The 26,828-nt window shown below is 38.9% G+C and overlaps 1 protein-coding gene across 1 annotated transcript in view; it reads left to right on the top strand.

Annotated features, from left to right (window-relative positions):
• trip4 (thyroid hormone receptor interactor 4) overlaps positions 1-26,828 on the top strand; it is a 145,024-nt gene that overhangs the window by 27,088 nt on the left and 91,108 nt on the right. The window lies entirely within an intron of this gene.

The raw sequence follows: 26,828 nt of genomic DNA, 5'->3' as shown, positions 1-26,828 counted from the left end.
ACACCTGTTTAAATGTTTAACACAAATAGCTAATGAGCTAATCACATGGCATTAAGGCATGTAAACATGGCCAAGATGACATGCTGAGGCTCAAACTGAGAATCAGAACGGGGAAGAAAGGGGATTCATTGAGTCTCGATTTCAGCTGCGACATTCAGATGGTAGGGTCAGAATTTGGTGTAAACAGCATGAAAGCATGGATCCATCTTGCCTTTCATCAACGATTTAGGCCGTAGGTGGTGTAATGGTGTGGGGTATCGTTTCTTGGCACACTTTGGACCCCTTACTACCAACTTAGCATCATTGAAACGCCACAGCCTTCCTGAGTATTGTTGCTGACCATGTTCATCCCTTTATGACTACAGTGAATCCATCTTCTGATGGCTACTACCAGCAGGATAATGCACCATGTCACCCAGCTCAGATCATCTCAAACTGGTTATGGCCTCTACAGCCACCAGATCTCAATCTAGTAGAGCACCTTTGGGATGTGGTGGAACGGGAGATTCACATCATGGATGTGCAGCTGACAAATCTGAAGCAACTGTGTGTTGCTATCATGTCAATATGGACCAAAATGTGTTTCCAACACCTTGTTGAAACTGTGCCATGAAGAATTAAGGCAGTTCTGAAGGTTAAAGGGGGTCCAACCCGGTACTAGCAAGGTGTACCTAATAAAGTGGCTGGTGAGTATATAATTTGCCAAAGAAAAAACATTCAAATTGATCACATACTGTTTCTATTTACACTGTACACAAAAAAAACTTTTTTTTTCAAATTTAGGAATGTGGAAATCATGAGGTTGTTTTTTAATTTGACAGAAAATGCTTGTCCTCTTTTGAAGATAACGCTACATTTATGTTTTGTTTTTGTTTTTTTAATAACACCAGATCTACACTGTAGTCCAAGAGCAACTGTGTCTTCCTTTCCATATCATCTACATGGATCATCAGCTTGTAAAGATGACTTTTAGAGTTGATGATAAATTCAGGTTTAGCCTCAGGCTTTAAATATTTTATCACATAGCCATCAAGAGAATATTTAACATCCTTCCACATGATTCTTGAGTCAGCTGGAAACATTAACAGCGTTGTCAAACCACTCACAGAGCTGACGCAAGTATAATAAGCTACCTAGCTACAGCTGTAAAAATTGCCAGGAGCAGATGTCATTCCAGCTGCCTGAATTGACAGTTGTTGGCTAGAAACAAGAGGGCTGCTTTCTCCAGCCTTTGTGTGAAATCAAGGAGCTATTATTTGTGGAATTACTCAGAGTATTGACTGTTAATTCTGCCACATTCCAATGAGAACTGCATGTGTGAAAACAAAAGACTGACTGATAGAGCAGGCATATTTTGTTTATCGATGAAGGTCGTTATTGTTCATCAACTTTGATGATTCAGAAATGTAAAAATGAAAGCGATGATCAGGTATCAGTGTAGTTATCATGTTGCATCTTATCTTGCTTCAAACACTTAAAAGATATATACAGTGCATTTAAAAAAGCTCATAATGGGCTCTTCTTCAACGCCTTTTGTTTTGCATTTCCCTGTCTTCCTTCTGGGAACACACGAGGAGGATCACCTTATCTATTGTGAGCACTTGTGCTAACCCATGGGCTTAGAGAAACCTAAAACGCGTCTTTGATAAGAATCAAGGGACAGCCCTCCGTCTGTGTTCTCCTTTTTTTGAAACCGTGCTTGCAGGCAGCCTCCAGAGAAGGAGGGAAGAGGCAGTTATTTCCCACAGAGGCTGAGTGAACACAGATGGGAGGGCTGTACCCCAGTGTCAGATTATCAAAGCAAATATTCACCTTAAGAGACAGACATGTTCATAAACTCCCCCCGGTCCCTCTCAATTTCCACGTTATGAAATCAAATGCCCACAGCCAAGCAGTTTGTTACCTCGCTTAAAATACGAGCCTTTTTGCTGACAGCACATGCGTTAAGGAGAGTTGGATTTGTGGCACCGATAAAAGGAGATTGTGGTGGAAAATAGGAGGTTTTAATGCCTTAGATTAGCTGGATTTTTGCCTTTGAAGTCTAGCTTTGAAAGCAGACATGGTAATTGACTCCAGGGGTCCTTGCTGTGTGTTCCAGTGATGTACTGTATGTTGTAGAGGCAAGTCATAGGGTTGTCATGATACCAGAATTTTAAACTTTGATTTCATACGGGTTAAATAAATTATCCATACATGTTTAAACTAAATAAAAACACTAGGCACCCAAGATTTGGTCATTTTTTCCTTTCTCTTTAAAAAATTGCAAATTAAATCCTGGTATTGATGACCGGTTGAGCTTTTCTGATGCAACCACACTACTGTGGAAAACCTGTGGTTGTGCCTTGCATTCCAGTCTTAAACAAATTTTCTCGTGCTATATGAATTATTTTACCAAATATTGTGCAATTTTAGCTTTGGATTCTGCACTGACCACATACTGTACTGCAGAACTTTTAGGCATGTTGTGACCCAAAACTTGAGGCTTAAAAAGGTGTATAATGGCGAGTAAGCCCACTTGAGGGCATCATCGGGTGGAACGGAGGATTGACACAACCCAGGTTGTGCTTTGGATGTCTTTGCATATTACCAGGAGCATGAGAGAATAATCTGTAGAAAAAATAACTAAGTCAACACTTTATAGGACGGAGTAAGAGGTGGAATTGATGAGTAAGCAGGGCCAAGGGTACAGTCTGGGTGGTAAATAAGGTTGCCACAAGCCCCTTGTCATGCTGTGGATGTCTCAAGGGCCCGAAAACCACTGGCAGGCTCCGGGCATATTACCGTGGGTGAAAAGAAATGCCACTGAGCTTGACCTTGGCTGCCAAGTGACACAACGTGTATGAGCTTGTGTCAAGCTTGACTCTGGCTCATCACATTAGAATAAGGCCTGCAATGTATATACTAAGAGATGCCAAAACATTGCCAATATCTTTGTGCAGGTCAAAAATTGTGCAGGAGTTTCCCCACTGTTTTTAAAAGATTTGGGCTGCAGGATAAGTTGCAATTTTAGTTATTTTGTTCCAGTTTGAGCATTTGCAATAAACGCATAGCAATGGTTCAAACATACTGCAAGAAAAAAAATGATGCAAACAGCAACCATTTCATCCTTTGCATGTGTATGGTTTTCTTGCTCTCACACCAGTATGATGCAGTGACATGAAACTTAAGCTACATTTAGAGTAACTGTTGAAAAATGAGTGGTATAAAGGACCTGAAGTGTTTGAATTCTCAAGAAATATGTTGCAAGTATTTATAGTCACAGCTAATAGAGATTCTTTCGTATAGTCATCACTCTTGATATCATTACTACAATGTCTTAAAATAGTATGGTGCATTGCTTTTTTAGACTTTGACTTTATAGTCCCTGTATACATGATCTAACAAACAAAACAATTAACAGTGCTTAACAAATTTATTAGACCACCCTAACCAAAGTAAGGTTTATGCCAAAGCTGCCCTAAATTAACAGCACTGGTAATTACCAAATCATTTTTTTATGTTTCTGCAATGGTTAATACACCAATATATAGAAGCTCTTTAACCCAAATGATATTTTAAATGTTAAAATATGATTATTATTGTTATCCATGAATTTTCAAATGTACTGATTTACAAAACAAATAAAAAATAGTAAAGCACATTAATATTTCTTGATTAATATGTGAAATTATAGTTATTTACTTGCATTCCTGAACCGAAAAATTGGTTTTAGTGGTTGAATGTTAAGCTTGATTAAGTTCTGACTTCTCAGAGAAGCCCAGGGAGCCGGCTCAAATTTGGGAGAATTCAGTGAAATCCCTCATTCCTGTTCAAAATGGTAAAACATGGAGAGCTCACTGAAAATGAAAGAGTCCGCATGAAAGCACTTCATGATGCTGGATGGTCTCTGAGACAAATGTGACAGGTGGTCTAATAAATTTGTAAAGCACTGTATATATCAAGACCACATAATAGAATGCAAACAATATCAAAATTCACACTCTGACTTTTTGTTTAGGGCAGCTATGGCAGCAGGGTCAAACTCCTTCCATAGCAAATTCTTCTTCTTTACTTAAAGTGCTCTGTATCTTTGAGGAGGCAGCCTTTCCAGTTTGTGCTGGTTGAAGGTCAGTTTATTGACCAGTGCCAGTCCAAGGTATTTAAAACTGCCAAATGTCTTTGCTGTTTGGTCATTGATTAGAATGGAAAGTATGGATGTTTTTATTGAAAAAAATAGTAACAACTAGTTCAGATGTGAATTGTCCATAAGTAAGCTTATGTGACTCACTAGATTTTTTTGAAACAAGCTCATGTATATTTTCATGTCACAATATATATAAATCTCAGAAAGACAAGGTACCAAAAGGTCTCTTTTTGGCTGACCACTGAGGTCATGGGTCTGTATGTGTCTGCCTGACTGAGTGAGTGACTATTCTTTCAGAGCTGTACAGAGTTGCATCAGCAGAGGAGTAGCGACATCTAATGGTGGTTCGTGGAGCATAGTGGATCTCCGCTGACGCCATGATCTGTTAACCTAGCAAAGCAGATTGGTTTGCCTGACTCCATGTCTGTCATCCGGCAAATGTATCTTGACGTTGGTGCCGAACCGAACACTGTTTGGAACAACATCAAAAGCTTGTCATGATGTGAAATATGTTTTCGCTCTTCTGCTGACCTGCATCATAGTTAGTGAGAGTTACAGGGGAAAGGGTTAGTTGTACTGTGAGTGGTTGTGTACAGTAGCTGCTAGTGGAGTGATTAGTTCGGACTTAGCCACAGTGGCAGTTTTGTCAGAACTGGACGTTTTTTTTTAATTAAAACAAGGGCAGAGAGCTACACTGAAAGCTTTTCATGACACAAAAGATGATTTAGCTCTTCCCCCGGTCTACTTAAGCATATGTGTGTGATCGTTACAGGTGGGGTTTGCCGGTGCAATGGGTGATGCCGCCGTAGCTATTAGCACAGATGTAGCTGTAGGAAAGCAGCAGTTTAATTGGAACTGGACCACATTTCTCTTTAAAACAAGAGCAGAGAGCCACACTGAAAGCTTGTCTTGGCAGAGAAGGCATTTATGCACGTCTCCTGACCGGCCTTAGCATCACTTTTATTCATCAAGCAGCTCTGCAATTAATAATCTAAGGCATTGGTAGCCCATCAGCTCAAGAGTAGTGCCTGCACACAACATCATTTGTGGATGTGATTGACCCGTCATGAATGTGACAGACAGAACATTCCTCCAATCACCTTCTGAGATTTTGTTTGAAAAGTTCTGCCTTTCCCAAACACTTTCTATGGGCTTTTCCTGATGTCTGTGAGCTATATCCATGCAGTAGATATACGAAACATCGCCTATCTGGTGCGTCAGGTCAATGCTCTGTCTATGGCGCTGTGGATTCCTTGTTTGCGGTTGTAGGCAGAGCTACTTCTTTTCCTGGCATTATAGCAGGCATAGTTGTGGATAGTTGCAGTCAGCCATGTACCTGGTTTTAACCTAGTCTTGTTTCCAGTATCATTCAGACGTAATTCATTTCTCTGCTATCCATCTGTCCTATGAAACTAATGTCGTTTTTGAAGGTTCCAGTGCTTTCAGTAATATGTATTGTTAAGTGTTTATAATTTTCACAGCCTCACTCAGTAAAAGGGTTGCCTCTGTGATTATGATTGCAGCCTTTATACAGCTGACATGATGCAAGAATGTCTACTTTTTTAAAACTCCCAGGTTTGTAGCTTAAAGGCCCGCTTTTATTAAACATATTGCTGCGTTTTAAATCCCCACTACCTCTGCCTGCTATAGAAACTCTCAGTTTTCTGAAAGCTATTTTCTGCTGCACACTGGGAAGATGTTTGCGTATATAAGAATCCTCCACTTGTCAAACAGAAGCTTAACTGTGAGTACAAGAGAAAACCATTTTCCTTGGAAAGTTCCAGCAGTTAGCGTGTTGAGTCTAAAAAGCTTCGACTGTTGAGAGGCAGTCTTGTTTTCCTCTCGCCTGCGGGCCACTGCAGGAGGTGAAGTCATAAACATGGCTGGGAAAAAAAAGTGGAACTGGGCTAAGTGAGGAAGTCTGTGTGAATCTCACTGCAAAAACATATGACTTCAGTACACCTGTCAGCACTGCTGCTAGCTAGGAGGCTAATGTACGCCTGGCTCTTCATCCACTACTTTGTAGAATTACTGAGTTGTTTTCCTTATGAAGCAAGGAAGCAGAGAATGCATTTAATGCCTTTCCCTCCTCAGTCTTCCAGGAGATTTTTATAGGGGGATGGTGAGCTAGTGACAGCCTGAAGTCATTTACATCAAGAGAATAATAAAGCCACAATCGCTGACACGCAGAGTTGGTTCTTAAAAAAATGCTCCTCACGAAACCAGGAAGGTATTTTATTTTCTTGTTGAAATCAGTGATCCGGTAACATTTTTATGTGTTGTGATCCTTTCTGATGTGTTTAAGGTAGTGAGGGAACCTAACTGCTGGTGGCTTTATACAGTGTCGAGTAGATTTGTGGCTTATGTGGAAATGCTTGATCTATAATAGGTTGGTATCTGCACTTTGATGCAGATAAATTGCTTATTGAGACAAATTAGTTCTAAAAATATCCCCCATGGGAGGTGGCTGGTCATCGTTTTGGATAAGGTTCCACCTGTTTGTTGTTGTCAGTGCACAGAATGTTTTATTTATTTTATTTACGTGGCTGACCAATCAGATTCCACCGTGTAACTCCTTAGTTGGAGACAGCCCTACTACCAATCATGAAATTATGGTGATTTTTTTTTTGTGTTAAAGGGGACATATCTTGCTCTTTGAGACAAGTTTATATTGGTCTCAGAGGTCCTCAAAACATGCCTGTGAAGTCTGTTGCTAATAAACACTAAAGTGTTGGATTTTTGCATGTCTAAAAACTCTGTTTTTGCTCAGAACGAGCTGTGTCGGTGGCTTTATATGTTAATGAGCTGTCTGACTCCGCCCCTGATCACGCCCCTCCCAGGAAATGGATGTTGCTCTCCTGATGAGAGGAAGATCAGGAGAGGAGGGCAGATCTTTCTTCCAAGCAGGAAGGGCCAACCAAACCTGGGGGTGGTGCTAACTCCCCACATGACATCATGAGGGGAAAAACTGAGAAGGGGGGGGGTCGGTGTCTGGTACTTGAGGTGATTGTGGACAGGTCAGGGGCACAAATTTTTGCTAGCAAAGCCTGAAAAAGTGATTTTTGCATACTATGTCCCCTTTAAAACACCATTTTCTATACCTTTTATCCTATTAGGGGTTACGGGGGGCTGGAGCCTATCCCAGCTGTCATTGGGCGAGAGGCAGAGTACACCCAGTCAATCACCGGGCTGACATATAGAGACAGACAACCAGGCATGTTCACATTACACCTACGGCCAATTTTAGAGTGGTCAGTGAACCTAACAAGGAAGCCGGAGTGCCCGGGGAGAGCCCACGTGTGCATGGGGAGAACAATGCAAACTCCGCACAGAAAGGCCCTGACCAGGAAGCGAACCAGGAATCTTCTTGCTGTGAGGCAACAGCGCTAACCCCTGCGCTACTGTGTAGCCCTATATTTTGGTCATATTTATAGCAATTAAATCACAGAAAATGTGTAGTTAGTATGTTATTGCAGAATAAGCAGAATTCGAGCTGAACTCTGACTACAGTGGAGCTTCGCCTCCTGGCCAACAGTCTGACCAGCACCGTGCAGCTGAAACAGAACGTCTGTCGTTGGTTTCCCATCAGAATATCCAGCATAAAGCCGAGCCTGACCTACTGTACCTAAAAGGTCAACAAACAGAGCACCGGTCAGCCTCCAGGGGCTGGAGGCGACAGTAAAGATAATCCAGATTCAGTCCCTAAAGGAGGCAGTGAAGTCAACCATGCTGTGAGCACCTCTGGGTGATTTTACCAGCCCAGACACAGCTGAGTTCAGTTTTTGAACATATCTGCTGAGGTGAATATTTACAGAATATGCTTCACTAACTCAAATAATAAACTATCCTCCATGCAGAGAGGCCTCACCTTTATTCCAATAAGCTTTAAGATAAATGTGTTTAGATGTGTGTTTTAATGTAATTGTCACGCCGCTGTTATGATTGAGTTCAAGAGTGCACAGTAATATGTGTCGTTGCTGGAGTTTTTGTTAATTTTATCGGCTCAAAATGAGTCATTTGGCCTTAACACTCAAACAGGGTGCATTTTTTAAGTGTCAGAAATGCTTCTTTTTTCTTTCCCTGTCAAGCAGACCGACACTGTGGCAGTAATTGGAAAATCGTGGCCCTGGTGCTGAGCGTGTAATAATGAGACATGTGTCTGGTTGTGTTCAGCATATTAATAATGTAAAAATCAGGAGCCAGTGTTGGACACTCCTCGATAATTAATGTTCACTCTCCAACTTGACACCAGTTGATTGTGGAGGTGAAGGAGTGTGTTAAATTTTTAATCATCTCTGTGGAGCTCAGTGTGCCTGAGCTCCAATGAGAGGGACGAAGTGAGCTGAAACAGCAGTATGTTTAGACGTTTAATGTTTAAAGTGTTTGGGTTTAAAGAGCTGACCAGACTAGCCGAGGAAATGTATGTTTGTAACTTTTGCCTCTGGTTTTACAGAGGTGTGAATGGTTTCTGAGAGTGTTTTTGGTATGTAACAGTGCCTGTAACTAAAGTTCAAATTTGGTGCATGGAAATTCTATGCATTGCACTAATATTGCTGAAGAAAAAGTACTTATTTCATCATCAGTTCAAAGGTTTGTGATATAAATACAACACAATCGGATGAAATTTCATAACACAGGATACAATAGGATAAGGTATATTATGATATGATACACCACAATATAACATGATTCATTATGATAGAATTTGGTACGATACGAAAAACTATAATGCCATATGACATTATACCATAGTTTATTAAAAAATGGATAAAATATGGTACGATAGGAAACTTTAAACTTCAACTTTAAATGATCCATTAATCAGTTTGTTTCCCACTCTTGTACAGTTGGATTAAATTGTCAACCTTTAATTTTTGTTTCTTCCATTGCCCTTATTTGCAATTCCCCCCCCTTTTTTTGCCATTTGTAATCTTTTTTAAAAGCTTTTTAAGCCCAAGTTTGCCACCTCTTTTGCCATTTTTCACCAGGTTTTCCTTTTTTGTCCTGCAATTAGCTATTTGCAAATTTTTTCCACTTTTTGTTGCCATTTTTTGTCTCTTCTCACCCATTTAAGCTGCCTTTTTCTATTCTATGCCACTTTTGTCCATTTTAGGCTCTTTTAACTCATTTTTTGCCACATATTTTACGACTTTTTGACCATTTTTGCCACCTGTAACTCATTTTTTAATCAATTTTACTATTTTTTCTCCATATTTTTGCAATTTTTCACCCTTTTTTTGCCACTTCTTTGCCACTTTTTGACCATTTTGCCATTTTTGCCGCATTTTTACCATGTTTTGACCAATTTTGTCACCTTCAACTCATTTTTTGTCATTTCTGCTTCTTTTATCTTGCTTTTTGCTATTTGCATTTTCCCCCCTTTTTGCCATGTTTTGCCCCTTCTTGCACATTTAAGCTGCCTTTTTCCATGAATGCCACTTTTCCCATTTTTGCCACTATTGCCCATTTAACTTACTTATTTTTGTGCCACATTTTACTGTTTTTAAACCATTTTTGCCACCTGTGACTTGTTTTCATCCTTTTTTCAACTTTTTCTCCCCATTTTTGCCACTACTTTGCTGCTTTTTGATCATTTCACCACTTTAACTTATTTTTATTGCCACTTTAACACGTTTTTGCCATTTTTCACCACTTAGATTGTGGCTCTTGCAAAGGTATTTTCTTTAACAATTTGGCTCTTTGTTTGAGCAGTAACACTGCTATACGGTATGATCCTCTATGATATTGTTTGCTAACAGGGATGCAAATCACCAGTTTCATCCTGATATGATACAATATTGATATTTTTGACAATACGCTATTTTCCAATATCACAAAATCTGCCATGATACGATTTCATTTCATTTAATATAGGGACCTGCGATTGATATCAGGCAATTTTATGCATTATTTCACACAAAAGAAAGGAAAAAAGACCTGAATTTCACTACAGCAACTTTTTTATGTTGTAAATGTCTAATTTCTTTAAACTAAGACCCCTGATTACTTTTAAATAAGGAACATAACTATGAACACCCCTATCTGTGAAGTGATGAAAGAAATGATTCATTTCCACACTGAATGAAAAGATTCCATACACTTTGTTACCTTAATGTCACCTATGCTGCCATAGAAAGGACAGAAAAGGGTTGGATAGGATATGGTAGGACTGTATAAGAAATGATATGAGATGACAGGAGACAAAACAACAGAAATCATCCAGTGTTGGGTAGTGTTACTTCTGAAACTAACCCGTTAGATTACTGCGTTACCTGCTTCTAAAACGAATGCGTTAGAGTACTTTGGTGTTACTAAATATTAAAACCCTTTAGCCACTCATCAGCTATAAAAACAACAGATAATGACGCACATCTGCATTTGAATGTGTAGTCTCTAATGTCAATGTAAAGCCTAATCTACAGCCCCTAATCTGTGTCTCTACAGCCTGATAACACCACAAACAGATGTGAAAACCTTTACAGCTCTTTAGCATTCTCACAATCTGACAACATGCTGAGTAGAAGCAGACAGAATAACTCAAACGTTGCTCCTAACAACAGTGCACAGTTGTAATGGCTGCACAGCTGATTCAATGAAAGCAAATGGAGCTTTTAAACTTATGTTTCACCATGATGCTGTTCTTGTCCCTTTCGTCCAAAAATCCAACATAATGGAGATAATTCCACAGTGTTATGCTGTCCTCTGTCTTCTCGCGGCACAGAGTGTTTACTTTCCACTGGCACAGCGCTACATGCCAACATGCATACAGGAAGAAAAAAAGGGCAAACAGTGCAGATTAGAGGAGCTTCCTATTTTCATTTCTCTTTTTGAAGCCACTGTAGAGAACAGAAGTTTGGGATTTTCTTTTCAATAACAGATTATTTTTATGAAAATGTAACTAATAACGGATTACTTGAATTGTAAAACTAATGTGTTACGTTACTCGTTACAACAAAAAAGTTATCTGAGTACGCTAACGGATTACTTTGAAACGCGTTACCCCCAACACTGATCATACAGTATGATAAATTACAATACAAGGATTAGATATAGAAGCAGATACATTTGAAAAAAGGAGAAACAGAAATGTAATTCTGAAAAGGCTCTTCTTTTTCCAGCTGCACTCATAAGCCGGATGCACGGAGCTTTTGGAGAAAATCCATGAGATATTTAAGGCTGTAGTGGCTGAATTTGTCCACAGAAAATTAATTATTCCCAGTGGATAGCTACATTACAACAAGACTGATCTTGAAAACATTTTTTGTGTTTTTTGTGTATGAGCTGTGAAATAATCGTGCTATGATTGTGATGACAGTGATTATCATTATGATCTATAAAAAGGTGGATGTATTCATTTTCCAAAATTAATAGCATGACTCTATGTAACCAAACTGGCACTGATAGCCCTCCAAACGAGAGTAATGCTTCCTCTTTTCACACTTATCTGTTCGCACGGTTCTAAATCCTGCTGTCTATGACTTGACAAGCTGAATCACAAGTAACTACACTGGACGGATCGGCTCAAGCTGCCACGGCTTGGTTCAGACTGCTGTGACACTGGCGCATTAGTGCGCATGTGTGTTTTCAGAAACTGTCGTCCCTGTTTACATGGAGATGAAGGTGGGCGCATTTTGAAAACCCTTCACTCTGGAGCCCGTTTCCAAATTGTTTGTTTTCAGGCACCCCAAACGCTGTTCTCATGTAAACGGACAGCCAAAACGCTATAAAAGTTTTGCGTTTTCAGCTAAAACGTTGTCGTGTTAAACAGTGCCTGACTGGCCAGACTCCAGTATCCTGTTTAAACTGAGCTGTTTACATGATCTGAAAATAAACAGTTTGTAAAACAAGTCCTTCCCTACTGAGCTCTAAAAAAGGCTCTAATTGATAAAGTTCTGTTATACAGGTGTGTGTGTACCACAATTATGAAACACTATGAGAATATGGAGGTACATACACAACAACTAACTTGAGCATTTCAAAAACTTGCAACTGCAAATTCTGCCTTGTAAACATTTTTCTACCATGACTGCCATCTGGACAACAGCACAGTCACTTCCTGTTGATCTTTATTTGATTTGAACAGAAAAAAACTCAGTTCTCATTCATTTTTCTTCTCTGATGGACTTTGCTCTGCCGCCTTTCATGATGTTAAGTTTCTCTTAATGAAACTCAACACTTCCTGCAGATGTTTCACAGTAAATGTGACGTTAAAGGATTATTTAGCCTCAACCGCTGAAGGCTTTCAATGTGAAACAGATGGAGGAATGAGTTTACGCTTACAGCATGTGGGAGCTAATCAGAAAACAGAGCAGATTCTTATAAAATGCAACCAAAGTCACAATTAAACAGGAAATATAAATAAAAGTTGACAGTTGTAATTCATGAAGGTCTCTCTCCTGTTGGGGGGGTAAATGCTTTGTGGACTGGAGTCTAAACTTGCTGACACAAATAAATCTTTATTACTTTTATCCAAATAAGCTATTTTTTTGATGTTTGTTCCATGAATTTACCCACAGTCTGCACCCTGAATATACAAGGTATGGCTATTAAGAAATGAGACGTTCACAGTCACACTGGGTGATAGATATCCTAAGATATAAAGGTGGGTTGTTTACACACAACTGCTGAAAGTTTCCAGTAAGTGAAGTCTTTAGTTCACTGCTAGCTATGGGTTGAGGTTTGCATGTTTTTTTGCTAAGGTGTCAGACAATGTTTAGCTTAAAACTTGAGCAATGCATTAACTTGGAATCTTTGCTAAAATTGAACAAAACAGCAGCTGAATCTTTTGGCACATTAACTGAGGGGAACATTGCTTGTCACGTTCATGGGTGTTTGAATGACAGAAGATTTCATGAAGGCAGAGAGGATGTCCAAGACCATGAACGCACATCAGAAACTTAAAAAACATTCATCATCAGCAAATTTTGCATGAAAACTTGAACATGACAAAAGTGTGTGCCAAATGTCTGTGTCCTGATGAAAAGGAAAAACACAAGCACATTTATGGAGACATTTTTGGAACAATTTCAATGCAACACACATTTTTTTAAAAGAAGTGTTTACATGCAATGAAACTTGGATCTTTCTATACGATCCTGAGACCAAACAGCAGTCAAAATATTGGAAAACATCATCGTCACTTATGAAGAAAGCACAACAAGGCAAGGCCAAATTCAAGGCCATGTTGATTTTTTTCTTTACCATTAAGGGGATCACTTCAGAAGAGTGGATTCCAGAAGGGTCAGTGGTGAATCAGCACTAATACAAACAGGTTTTAGAAAAACTGAGAGGGAAAGTCCAAAGAAAGAGACCACAGTTGTGGAAAAATGTGTTTTTTCTTCATTAAAATAACATCCCAGCTCACACTGAGCTCTGGGTAAAGCAGTTTCTGACCCATAAACAAACCACAGTGCTTGATCACCCACCCTAATCACCTGATCTAGCACTGAGAGACTTTTTCCCCTTTCCTAACATTAAATCTGAGCTCAAAGGAACACATTTAGTGTCTGTGTTATAAGTTAAAAGAATGACAGAGGTTGAGGGCTGTTTGTCGCTGATGAAATTGTAATAATGGCAAGCTCGATTTCAAATCACAGATGGTACAATATTTCTCTAACCCGAAATGTGTCAAAATAACAGTTTGATACAACTGTTTGCAAACATTCGCATGTCTTTTTTAGTATGGTTTACAAAAATCCTACTCTTAATGTTCATCTAGATGTTTTCTTGATCAAAACAAGAATAACACAAACCCAATCATCCTTCTTTAATGTGACAATTGATATCAAACTTGCTATATGAGCCAAAATCACAATTAGTTACTTCTTTCAAAATTGTAACCCCAAGTTTAATTTATCCAACACTGTGCTGGTTATGATATAGAAGGATTTACTGCTGATGTTTGTCTTACAGTACCTTAGATGAGTGCAGTGGAAAATGTGTTTTTTTTATGCTCATTTGATATACACATGATGCTTTGCAGACATGGAACTTGTAGGGTGCGAGACATCAGACAAGAAAAAACAATGTTTAAGAGCATCTTGATTTATTTTTATAATCACAGAGGAAGTTATATGATACAGGGACGACTTTCTAGCAACATTGTACTTTTGCAGAAATAGCGCAGAATATATTATATATTAGTGTCAACTAAGGTCAACACCCAATGCATATGTCAGTCAACCTATGAAATACCATGTTTGTACTAGGCAGATATTTTTTATTCAATAGTCAGTCTTTATTGAATTATACAGCATTTATCTTCGTTCTGTAATCTGTAAAAAGGGACTTCCCCCCCGCGCCTGGCAGGACCCTCCCTTCAGCTGTCTACAGTGATTGTTGTTGTGAGACTCCTCTTCTTGCAAGAATAACTTTCAAATAAACTCATGATAAAGACATCTCTGACTTGAGCTCTCTTTGCTTGTATCCTGAATCAAGAAAAATCCATAACATGAGGTACTTACAAATAATTGCATATTAAATCGCAACATTGGGAAGAAAAAAAAAAATCAATTTTTTTTTTTTTTTGAAAATTGTTTGGACCTAGTTGTGAGAAAACCATCTGAACAAGACTGACTGCTTGCAGGGAATTTCTTGAATATTTACAGCAGTTTGACAGTTAACCACTTAGGGCTCGGCAGTTAATCGAAAATTAGATTAAATCGCAATAAAGCCAGCTGCAAAATACCAGTTTTAAATTTGTTTTTTTGCAGCCGAGATGTTATGCATGACATATCATGCAATCGTTCAGGTGCCTTTTTTAAAGTATACAATCGTCTACAAAAAAATCCTTCCTTCTTCATTTTTGTACTTTTTCTTATTAAATATTAGAATGACAAAAATCCTTCAAAGCAATTATTCCTATCCAGTTTCTAATACGAGTCAAAATAATCAGAATCAGACACTTTCAAAGAATTGTTTTTTAATTGAATTTTAAATAAAGTTAAGGAATAATCGCATAACAAATTGCAATTGCAATACTGGGGACAAAATTTCACAATTAGATTATTTTCCAAAATCAATCAATCATCAACAATTTAACACAAAAAAATTAAATTTAATTAACATCAGCTCATTTTGATACCTGAGCAGCGCAGCTAAAGGAAATGTTTCAGAGACACTGGCACCAAAGCCAACATAGAAAAATTCAAAAGGTTTTCACACTTAAAGGAATTACAACAGCTTTATTCACAGGCTTCCAGTCACATCAAACCTGAGTCTGTGTTCTGCAGTAATACTGGAGTCATTGTTTTGAGCTGTGTTACATGAAACATACATGATCAGCGTGTTTGCATGTCTGTGAGCTCTGGTCCTGTTTTGTGCAGCGATGGAAAAACAAATAATACAGCAAGTGCGTGCACTAAAAGCGGAGAGGCAGTTCCAGTGCAGTTTCCTGAGGGCAGCTGCGTTTGTGTGAGGGCTAATGAATGCCAGAAACAGGCTTGTGTTGTTTTGCTGAACGCGATAGATTAAAGGACGATTGTGGAACCATTGCTGCTGCATACATTTCCCAAACAACACCCTTTCACCTCCCACATGTAGCCCATAGCTCAGAGAAAACCCATCTGTTTCTCCATTCCCTGGGTGAAACCAGCCTTGACTGAACTGGCTAAGCAGTATTTCAAAAGTGACGGAGAAGACACAGTTGGCTTTGTGTAGTTCCCTATCTATCAGAATCTCTGCCTCTGTGTTCCTCACTCACCTTACCCTCCTATTATCCGTCTTTCTTACTGAATCATAATCCTCATTTCTACTCTGCTTCTCCCCCCTCACTCTCCTCTTTCCCCTCTACCCCCCCCCCCTTATTCCACCCTCCTCATTTTTAAAAGCCACATGCTCCCAGCCCGTCTGGCTCAGTTGCACCCTGCCAATGAAGGGCTTTTTATTGGGCTGAGATTGAGTGCAGCCAAGCAGGGCCTGGCTGGGGCCAGCCTCACAGCCCCCCCACCCCCACCCCTCCCTCTGCACAGACCACTCCACATGCCTGTTCTGGTCTGGCCCTGTCGCCCAGAAGGAGATTACTTGTCTCTGCTGCCCTTAATTGCCGACAGCAGCTGAAAGGAGCCAGAGAGAGAGAGAGAGACATTGTAGAGAGAGGAGAGGGAACAGTGTTGGCTTGTTGAGCTGTTACTTGACAAGCTTGGACTCAAAGGTTTGTGTTCATGCTGTCAAACCCTGGCTCTGTATTAGTGAGTTTTATTAAGATCGATGTTGTTTTCAGCAAATGTTGGTACAAACTCAAGGTATTTTGGACTGCACTTCAAATGATTGATTAATAGAAAGTACATCATGAGCTGATGAAAACTCAGATGGAGTAGGGGAGGGACAAAATATCAACATTGTCCTGTCTCAGGGGTCATGAATTGGCACCCAAAACCCACCAAATGTGGGCTAAGATCTAATAAAGAAAGTCGGGTGTCATTAGTGGCTGCCCAGATCTGTCCAAAACATGCTGTCAGTTGACAGCCACTAGAGCACTGCTGTTTGTTTGCCAAAAGCTGTATCACCCTGCTTTGACTGACCACCATCAGCTAGGTCACATCAGGACCGATATATTCTTCATTCTTTTTATTCTATTTATTTTATTTTTATTCAAGTGAAAAAAAAACATTTCTACTACCTCAGGTTATGTTCAAGTACAGCTCTGTTGTTGTGTTTTTATGCACCTTTTGATGTGCTTTTGTCATGATGCCAAATTTAAAAGGGAGACTATGAATAAAAAGTGCATATTTTTTCATCAAATTGATCTGTATTGGTTCCAAATTTGACATTACCAGCTGCTGACTGGGCGCCAAACATGTCTGGCCCAGCTACTTTTCTTGATTTAAAAATTTGGCCCAGTTGAATTTGTAATTGAATAGCCTTGCCATAAGGTATTACTTCATAACATCATTTCCCATGTCATATATTTCCATATGATCATGTACCATGCCATATCAAAGCGTGGCATATTTCATATCACATCTTATCATCAGGTATAATTTGATATCATATCATGTCATCATGTATCATGTCATTTTATATGTCATATCTTATCATATATCATCATGTATCAAATAAAATATCATATATCTGTCATATCATATCATATGATTTAATCATATATCATATCATGTCATATCATATGTATCATATCATATATCCTATCATATCAGTCTTCATTTTTATGTTATATCTTGTCATATATCATGTTTCATATTATGAATCATGTCATATATCATATTGAGTGTGTCATGATTCATGACATATGAAACATGATATATCATATCATATCATATATGATGTCATGTCATATACTGTGCAATTATTTGCCTTGTCATGTTTCACATCCAGTTCACCATCTTGTATTGCATCATTTCATAAATCATACTGTATCACCAAGTACCCTATCTTATTCCTCTTCCTATCCTGTTCTGTTATGTCCTATTTTATTTTATCAGATGTGTTCTGTTTATCTTTTCCTTTAAATATCTTATTCCTTGCCTTACTAATTTTTCCATTACTGTTCTCTCTTATTTGGTATTGCATCATTTCCTATCTCACTGTTGTATGGTATCAAATTGTACCACACCATAATATTGTGTCGAATTGTTAGTTACCCTGCTTTTCCACCTCTTTACCTGTAGATCAGACTTCGCTCCATTAAAGATAGAAATAGTAAAGATTATGGTGACCACTGTGCCCTCTCTGTGCCCTGTAAGCCAGTTTTATATTTGTCAAAGCTAGACTCTTCTTTCCACTTTCTCTCCATCACTGTTTTACTTCTCCCAATGAACTTGTGAATTTCATTTTATTACATTCTTCTTTATTGTTTAATCCCTGCAGGCTTGATCCCGGCAAATTAAACAGTGGGCAGTTTACTGAATTGGCAGTTTGTGAAAAGCTGAGAAGCTGTATGAATTTTTCACCTCTTCCTCCTCCTGTTTGATATTTTGTATGAAGATTTAAATTCACCATCTCATCTCATTCAAATGTTTAAAATCCATATTTGCAGCATTATGTTTTCTGAACTCCCACTCTTCCCACTTCAGCATGAATTTACGCAGCATGGACTTCAAACTAGTCTGCCAAGAAAGAGATTTTATTCAGATCATTTGGACACATATGAGTGCTACATTGTCTGGCCAAAAGAGCTGATCAAACACACAAGAAATACTGTTACAAGAAGAACATGGGTCAATAATGTTTTATTTTTGTAAGTCAGCTTTATACAGTACATTTAAAAAGAACCAAGGTTGGGTGCTGGTAGCTGAGTCCATGTTCTCTATGTGAAGAGGCTGTTGTCCTTGAGGCATTTGGCTCAGGCTCAAATCTGGACTCCTATCGCATTTATCATTCTCCACTCAAGCTCCCTGGTTTCCAACTCTATCCACTGTCCTATCTACAATAAAGGCATAAAAGTCCAGAAATGAATCCCAACAGAAAGGACCAAAGTTGAGCAAAATGCAGTACAGAGTAAAAAGGTAAAAGCCTGAAAATGAGAAAGCATCATAAATCATAAAATGATAGTAAAAACTGCTGGGATTAAACCTTCTCGTCTCACAATGAAGGCCAAACAGATTCTCAACAGGGGTTAAAAATGCTGTAGAGTGAGGGCGGATCTTATTTGAAGTGGTAAGTAGCTCCAAAAGTTTGCAGCAGCTACCACAAAGACTTGTTTGCTACTGATTTCAAACCTTGTTTTACGCATCCAGGAGCAGCTGACTAAGTGCTCTGGTTTGCACCTTTTAGCACCCTTTAGTAAAGATAAGGATTACCAAACTCAAGAAGGGGACTCCTATAGGCATATAGATAGCTTAGCACTGCCCTGTTTCATTGTTTGGTAAATATAGTGATTTAAAAACAGTTTAAACATATTAAAAAGATGCTTCAAAGAGATGAAGCCAGCTGAAACAGCTGGCTGTTTGATTCTTGACACTGAGCTAAGCTAACTGTCAGCCGTGTCCACTTCTGGAATAGCGCACCGTGTCCAAAAAAGGGAGTTCTCAACATAATAATCTTTTTGAACCTAACAGTTGCTGAAGGCTGAAAAAGACAACTGTTGGACTGTTCACATATATTTAAGTTTGTATGAACACTTTTTTGACTAGTGTGTTTTTTCTTTTATATGTGTGTATTGTATTTGTGTACCTGAACAGTATCAGTTGTAATAATGCTTTGTTGTCACTTGCATCAGACTGCAGATGTCAGTTGGCATTCTTGCTACTTATTAGGGCCTGACTGATGTGGATTTTTGGGGCCAGTGCTAAAACCAATGCCAATAATACAACACAGACATCATGTCTAAGTAAAACCAAGTCATATTCCCAGCACTTCATTGGTGTTTATTAGGGATAAACATTGGTGCTAAGATCGGTGTATATCAGCCAACTTGTGGCTGATTAACCATTATTATTAATAGGTTATAGGTTATAGATTATCAATGTCTTAAGTTTCTGCAAGAGATGCCAATCAAAATACAAGCAGTTATGTCAAATATGGGATGTTGGAAGCTCATTGGCTATGTCTGTGACCTCAATGTCTAGAGGCTAACATGGACCACCATGGAACCTGGTTTCAAATCCAGCAATTTGCACTAGTCATAATAGCTGACAGGTAAATTATAGGCTGAGTGGAAAGATGTTGCTTATCTCCCTCAAATAATATCCTTTTATTGTGATAAATGAGGATAGTTTTTCAACTACTGGTATTATCAGTATCAATCCTCTTCATTTCATCATCATCTTATTTGCTAATGCCAGTATTAGAATGCTCAACTTAGTCTTCTGACATGTGTCTATTACTGCTGAATTTTCACATATTGTTACCTTCATTATTTACATGCAACATATCTGAATCTCCTTCATCTCTCTTTCTGCATCTCCTGCTTCTTTCTATGTAATTGCATCTGCTCCTTTTCTGCTTCATCCTCTTCTCTTTTTTTTTTACATCTTCTCTTGAACTGCATCTCTCTTCTCTCTCTTTCTGTATCTCCCACCGTTGTTTTACTGCATCTCTCTCCTTCATTTTCCATCTCCCTCTTCTCTTCTCCCCTGTTTTCCTTCTGCCTCTCACCTCTCATTTCCCGAACCTCCCTCTTCTCTGTTTCTGCATCTTCTTCTTCTCCTTTTCTGCATCTCCCTCTTCTCTTTTTCTACTTATTCCTCTTTTTTTTGCATCTCCATTGTCTCTTTTCTTCTGCATCTCCACCTTTTCTCTAAGTGCATCTCTCTTTTCCCTCTTTCTGCATCTCCTTCTCATCTTTTCCTGTTTCCTTCTTTCCTTTCTGTCTCTCTCCTCTCCTTTTCCTGAATCTCCCTCTTCTCCTTCTCTGCATCACCTTTTAACTGCATCTCTCTTCTCCATCTTTCTGCATCTCCCTCCTCTGTTTTACTGCATCTCTCTCCATCTTTCTGTATCCCCTCTTTCTATTTCTCCACATTGCAATCTTTCCATTTTTATATCTCCTTCTTCTCCCCTTCACCTTTTACACATTTCCCTCTCTTTTTTTTCTGCATCTCCCCCGCTTGTTTTCTACGTCCCTCCTCTCTTTTTCTGCACCTCCCTCTATCCATCTACCCATCACAGCTTCAGCAGACAGCTGTTAAACACAAGTCTGGTTCTGCTCCAGGTTTCTTTGCATATGCACTATCTGAAGTTGATGATGAGATAACACTGGTTATGAATAGCTATACATATTGATTGTCTTTTTGCAGAGTGTTTAATCTGATTGCGTACATTGCAATACAAATAAAATCTTTATGTGTTGTGCAGCCCTACTAAATGAGAGAGGATATTGCTAGAAATAACTGGTATAACAAAATCAAAAACCCACTTTTGTTCAAACACGATTGGTGCAATGATTCATCATGAGTTGGTACACTGGCAGGGATAAGGTGGGTTGTCTCTATTTCAGGGAAAAAGGTTTTGTAAGCCGGCCATATCTGGAAACTGAGACAGTGATGCTTTTCTACTTTAATTATGAGCCAACTGTCGGTGAGAGCAGAAGCTGCAGGGTAATTCTCACCCAAATGTCTGACTTCTAACTTCATGTAAATTGGCCTGAAGTTACCAACTAGTGATATAGAACTTCCTCTGAGGATTTTTTGTGCACTTGTCACAGGAACAATAAAATCATCCCCAAATCTGTCGCATGTTAAACCCAGGGGTTCTTCTACCCAGAATTCCCCAGGGCTGCAACATAATAACCTGCACACTAACAACTATTTCTGCTCCTCACTGTACTGGCTTTGATGGTCATTGTCACCTGTCATGTTTTTATGTAATTCCACTGAACCGTTCCTTTATTCACTTCTTGTGTTCGGGCTCGCCTTTAATTGCATTTGTAAGCAGGTCCATTCTGACTACACCAGATCCTTCCTGATGAATATGGAGGGCTTTAGCAAACCTCCTTGTCACACAACCACAACGTTTCATGCCCTTTTGATTAACACAGGATGGAAACAATTAGGTTTGGGGGAGGCGTCGAGGCAGAGCAGCAGCACATTCAACAGCTTTAAATGCTAATTAGCTAATGGAGGATGAAAGAGCAGGCAACTGGCAGGGTTTCACATGAACACACTCAAAGTCTGGCTGCAGCAACGCTTGTTTCATCTGAATTTAGCAAGACCACCACCATTTTGTTTCCTTGAACACCGCAGACAATACAGCCATCTTGTGCGACATGAGATTCTTTCAAGCTCTACCTTTTAACCTTTTCAATGACGTAGAAACAGGATCAAACAGCTCCTTCTCTTTCCCTGCAGTTCTTATGTGAACATTCTTAAACAATAGATATCATTATTTTTCTTTACACATTTTTCCAGCAACTCAATTTGATTTTTTTTTATTTTGATAATTTAAAAAAAATACTGAATGTTTTGAAAAATGTAGATAATTAGCCATATTTCTGACAAAAGCCACTGTTAGAGAGAAGACCACCATCTAAACTGCACAAATATATTGGACATGTTTCTGTGGAAAACATATACTACTGCAGAAATAGCCCTATATTAGGTGCCTAGAACTTGATGTTTTTTTTAATCACTGTGGTAACTGTATGAGTTTCTTAAGCCCTTTTATCATGCTAATCGAATCTGTATGATTTTGTTGTGTGCTGTATGGCTTGCCTTTTCCAACCATGCATATAGTGCCTGCTAAAAGTATTCACCCCCTTGGATGTTTTCCCCTTTTATTGATTTGAAAAATCAATACAAGGTCAATATAATTTTGCTTTATTTGACAGATATTCACTCATTCATGTCCACTTCAAGTAATTATTCAGTAGATGCACCTTTGGCTGCAATCACAGTACTGAGTCTGTGTGGGTAGGTCTCACTTAGGCCTGCACATCTGGATACTGAAATATTATCCATTCTTTTTTGCAAAACTGCTCAAGCTCTGTCAGGTTGTGCAACAGGGTGTGAACAGCCCTCTTTAAGTCCAGTCACAAGTTCTCTTTTGGATTGAGGTCTGGGCTTTGACTTGGCCACTCCAAAACATTCACCTTATTGTCTTTAAACCACTTCTATGCAGCTTTTGCTGTATGCTTTAGGTCATTGTCTTGCTGGTAAAAAAAAAAATCTTGTCTCTTGCAGACTGAATAAGATTGTCCTCCAGGATTTTCCTATATTTTTCTGCATTCATTTTACCCTCTATTTTTACAAGCCTCCCAAGGCGCCAGGAAGCATCCCCACAGCATGATGCTGCCACTACCATGCTTCACAGTGTGGATGGTGTGTTTGTGTCTGCCAAACATAGCATCTTGTCTGAAAGCTCCAGTTTTGGTCACATCAGACCAAAGAGATTTCTTCTACTTGACCATGGAGTCTCCCATATGTCTTTTGGCAAACACTTATCCAGATTTAAAGAGTTCTCTTCAACAGTAGCTTTCTCTTTTCCACTCTCCCATAAAAATTTGACTGGTGAAGAACCCGGCCAACAGTTGTTGTATACAGAGTCTCTACCATCTCAGCTGCTGAAGCTTGTAACTTCTTCAGAGTAGTCATAGGTGTCTTGGTGGCCTCTCTCACTAGTCTCCTTATTGCACGCTCACTCAGTTTGAGAGCACAGCCTGATCTAGGCAGATTTACAAATGTGACATATTCCTTCCATTTCTTGATGATAGATTTAACTGAACTCTGGGGGATGTTAAGTGTCTTGGAATTTTTTTTTTGTATCCATCCGCTGACTTGTATACCTTTCAGTAACTTTTCTCTGATTGGTCGGGGTGTTCTTTTGTCTCCTTATGGTGTAATGGTTGCAAGGACTAGTGATTAACCAGTGCCTGACCTCCCAGACACAGGTGTCTTTACAGCAATCTCTTGAGACACATTCACTGCTCTCAGATGATTTTCCATTTCGCTAATTGTGAGACTAGCATCAATTGGCTGGACCTCTGTTGAATCCGGTCAGTCACTTTAAAGGGGTTGAATATTTATGCAGTCATTTGTTTTACATAGCATATTGTTTAATTGACATTACTTTGTAGAAGTAGCAGCCTAAAGGATGAGCATAGCAGAAGTCCCATTGTCATTTGCCTTCAGATATACCTCTGAAAGAACGATGTAAAACGAGTCTGTGCAGGAAATTAACTAATTATATTTGACAAGACATTGAGTACGGAGCATTTTTACACTTTGGACACTGAAAACACTTAAACACATGGATTTGTACAGAAAGTAGTCACTGCCAGTGCAGAAAATGAAGTTATTGGCTGGAACACAAAAAAAAAATCTTGGTACTCAAGATGCTTTGTTAGATTCTTCATCATTGTTATTTGTATTTAACATGGGCTCTTTTTGGTTGTATTTGCATATCCAAATGCATTTACAGGAGATGGAAGCAGTGCATAACACCACCTGGGGTTTCACACTATACACAACAGTTTAATGTGGAGTGTAAACAGACACTGTTTGCTCACTAGAAAACTTGATGACACCTTTATTTTTCATTTTATGACTATGAGAATCTCAGATATTACCAGCCTTACCCAATAAAAACAATTCTCTGGACCCACAGTCATCATCGTGTTTAACCCCTTGTAAATCACAGGTGAAGAGCTGTCAGGAGATTTTTCCATCTTGTGGTCAGAATACTTGAAGGAGTGATCTAATTTAATGGGAGCTGCTGTGTTACTTGGAAAGAAGAACCAAGAGGCTCTTTAAGAGTCCCCACCAACGTATAACGACTCTGACTGTTTACATATTTTATCACTTATGGGCGTATTACGCTCCAGCCGACATGGACTGTAATCTGAAATAAACATCTCTATCATCTCTCCCCAGTTTGTCAAGGACCATACACAGATGGGTTGCCGGCTCTGTTGATTTCCCTTAAAAGCCCCAAATTTGTCACAACCTTCAGTGCTCCTTTGAGGCAGATAGAGAGGCTGTGAATAAGTGAGACGGAGGGGGAGGGAGGGGAGAGGAAAAAGCATGCTGTCATGAAAAGAGCCGCTTCCTGGCTGGCTAGATGCAATCATGGGCACTATCTGATAGCGCCGGAGGAAATTGGATGAGCTGAGAGCCGTTGGCTGCCAGTGATGGGAAAGATGACTCCTTTGTCACTGTGTCAGTCAATTCCCTACTCTCACCTGAGAGACCAATCAATAACACAGGGAGAGAGAGCTTTTCTCTTGTCTCTAGACCTCTGGAAGCTGTCGGCTGCTGTCAATTATGAGCTGTAAAACAACCTCACCTTCAAGGGAATGTGGTATAGTATGTTACGTATGGATGGCATGTATGTGGAAGGCATTAATATGAAATGGATGTGGTTTAATGTGAATTACTCATGTGGAATTAGAAGTATGCTTTTATGAGTTGCTATGTACTGAGAGATAGCTGCTCTCCCTTCCCCCTGCCACATAAATATACATGTATATATACTCACATATAGAGGTTTATATGTAAATCTATGCAATACTTATGAAAATATGTATATCATTAGGTGAACCTACTTTCTGTGAAATACTCATCTGTGCATATTTAAGAATAAAATCAACAGATTCAAGGTGTAAAAACAGGGTATCCGCGGGGTCTTTAAAAGTATTACAAGCTGATAAATCCATTTTGGGAAAATTAAGACCCTTAAAAAGTATTAAAAAGTCTTATCACGACTTTATAAAGTCTTAAATTTTAAAAGTATTTTTTCTGAATTAGCTGTCCAAGAGTTTGAGTCCCAAAAACATCATAAAAGTGTGTGAATTTATTCATTTTTATTAAAAAACAAAGATGAACAGGTACATAAAAAACTAGACTATTGTGGGTGCGTTCGTAAATTGTCTCTGAGAGCGCCAGAGCGAGCAGGTGGGCGGGTGGAAATTCAGAAGCACAAAGATTCACTATCCCAGCCTATTTGAATTTTGTTGTATCATAGTGGTCTATAGTCTTTATCACAAACTAAAACTGTTAACATAAAAATATCACTGATGTAAATGTTTACAGCTTGAAGTGGCGGTGAGGTATTACAAAATATTGTGGAGGTCTTGAAAAGGTCTTAAAAAGGTATTAAAATTAACTTCAAGATTCCTGCATATACCCTGAAAAATGTATCATTCCATCAATTCATCTATTCATCCACCTTTTATAAATCAACCCATATATGAATTAATTTATCATTTATCCATATTTTCATTAGCTAATCCATCCATCCATCCATCCATCCAATTATTAATCCATCCATTTATTCATTCACGAAATAATCCATCCATCTGTCTGTCCATCCATCCATTTATCCATCCATTCATTTGTTCATCAAACAATCCATCCGTCCATCCAACAAAGCACCCATCCACCTATCTGTCCATTTATTTATCCATCCATCCATTCATCTGTGGATCCATCCATCCATCCATCATCCATCCATTTATGAATTCATCCATTTATTCGTTCATCAAAATATCCAACCGAGCATTAATTCTCAATCCATCTATTCATTCTTTCATCAAACTATCCATCCATCTGGCATTTCATTTATCAGACAATTGAACAATCTATCCATCCATCATCCATTCATCTATCCAACAATCATTCCATCCATCCATCCATCCATCCATCCATCCATCCATCCATCCATCCATCCATCCATTCATCCACCTATCCTATCAATTTCTGTGTCTGTATCCATCGCTCATTCATATGATCATTATAAATATTTTGATGTCTGTATTGATTAATCCTCTCAGCCTTCATTGATGGATAGATAATAGAAATGTACCTCCTGACTATTATGTCACTGATTCTATTACTGCTGTCTTTGAGCTGTTTCAACATTTTACATTATCCTGTTTTATACAACCCCATATTCTTCTACATTTTCTTCTACAATCTCTTTTCTGTTTATTATTGTGTTTGTATGGTTAATTCCTTTCTCAGACTGTTGTCGGAAATGGATTTCCCCCAATTTGGTTTCAGTAAAGACCATCTTATCTTATTTAATGGTGTCTGTTTATCAGTGTGAACATTCACAACATCTTCAAGAGTCCCACAGTGTCGTCAGTTTTGGTGCACAACGTAATGAATTTCCTCTCATCTCTGCAGCTCACTGGCGCTGCTATTGCCGTCATTAGTAGTTGCATCATTAGTGGTGCAATTAAAGCACATAAGACCCAGAGAGACTCATAGCTATCAGTTGCTCTCAGACATGTACTATTACATCAGGAATGGAGGACATCTTGCACGATGTAGGTGTATAAACAGAGACACTCACTGAATGATTCATAACCATG

Source organism: Cheilinus undulatus, linkage group 1 (genome assembly GCF_018320785.1).
Source record: "Cheilinus undulatus linkage group 1, ASM1832078v1, whole genome shotgun sequence".
Classification (NCBI taxonomy): domain Eukaryota; kingdom Metazoa; phylum Chordata; class Actinopteri; order Labriformes; family Labridae; genus Cheilinus; species Cheilinus undulatus.
Note: the sequence above shows the minus strand (reverse complement) of the source record. Positions and strands in the feature narration are given on the sequence as shown.